This window comes from Oncorhynchus gorbuscha, linkage group LG01, assembly GCF_021184085.1.
Source record: "Oncorhynchus gorbuscha isolate QuinsamMale2020 ecotype Even-year linkage group LG01, OgorEven_v1.0, whole genome shotgun sequence".
NCBI classification, from domain to species: domain Eukaryota; kingdom Metazoa; phylum Chordata; class Actinopteri; order Salmoniformes; family Salmonidae; genus Oncorhynchus; species Oncorhynchus gorbuscha.
Window position 1 is genome coordinate 27,511,543 of NC_060173.1, and position 1,289 is coordinate 27,512,831.

General features: G+C 43.1%; 1 long non-coding RNA gene across 1 annotated transcript; it reads left to right on the forward strand.

The window, feature by feature from the left end:
- Positions 1–246: 246 nt before the first annotated feature.
- Positions 247–877, forward strand: LOC124031424. The gene is made up of 3 exons (XR_006838126.1): positions 247–374; positions 490–651; positions 759–877. It is a non-coding gene; the product is annotated as an uncharacterized LOC124031424 (long non-coding RNA).
- Positions 878–1,289: the final 412 nt, after the last annotated feature.

The following is a 1,289-nucleotide window of genomic DNA, read 5'->3' on the forward strand; positions in this document are numbered from 1 at the left end:
ACCCTGTGCACTGCTCCCTTCACAGAACAGCGCATACTGGCCCTAACCGAACAGAACGAGAAGTTGAAGGCCCCGGAGCACAACTGAGCAAGAGGACAAGTACATTAGAGTGTCTAGTTTGAGAAACAGACGCCTCACAACTCCTAAACTGGCAGCTTCATTAAATACCTGCAAAACACCAGTCTCATTGTCAGCGAAGAGGCGACTCCAGGATGCTGACTTTCTAGACAGCGATGTAAAGAAAAAGCCATATCTCAGACTGGCCAATAAAAATAAAAGATTAAGTTGGGCAAAAGAACACAGACACTGGACAGAGGAACTCTGCCTAGAACGCCAGCATCCTCTGCCTAGAACGCCAGCGGGCTTTTGACCAGGTAAAAATTATTGTCCCCTATTCATTTATTTTATGGCCCTCCATGAATGAAATGTACGTATGAAATGTATTTGTAATATGAAATATAATTGCTTTTATTCCTTTTATCAATCAAGGTAAGACTGAACATTGACAAGGCACAGGAGAAACAGCAGGAGAGCTACTGGAGGAGAATCAAGAAGGGGACCACGTGCTTCGACATCCGGGATAGTTACTTGATTTGGAAGAAGAATCAAAGGAAGGCGAGACCTGGGAAACTGGGGTCACCATCTGTTAAGGTGAATATAGAAAATCTCAGATAATAACTATTTGAAATTGCACATGAAATAACCTGAAGCTAGTTTTAGTCTCCCTAACACTGATATTTTTCTCTTTGTCTTCCTAGGGTTACCTCGGTGGATGCCAACAATCTTCTCCAGTTGGAGCAGTTGGATGGTGGACATTACCTCTCCAAATGACTTCAGGACCATCGACTGTCTGAGCCCCCAAGGAGGTATCCCATCCACCAGAGCCAGTGAGCTCAGATCAGTCTGATTCTCTGCGCTCTGAGTCTGAGGGGGACCAGCTTGAGGTAAGCTATAACTTTCAAAACGGTTGAAAAGTACATATCTCCCATGTATAACACTGCACTAATCCATCAAATGTTCTCACAGTTAAGTGTAACCTGTGTGTTTGCTTGTTTACAACTCTGTCTCCTAACCTGTTTCCTTTAACTCTGCTCCTATTCTCCTGGACCTAGGGGTTCTGCCTAACGTGGATCCATTACCAACCACCCTCCAACGTTTCATTACATAATCTACAGCTGCTTTTATTGTCATGTTGTCGTTATCTGCTAAGAAAGTTGTATTGCTCTATCATACTGGGCACATAATATGTGAGATACACAGATAAACTAAAAACATTAGAACTGTAACAC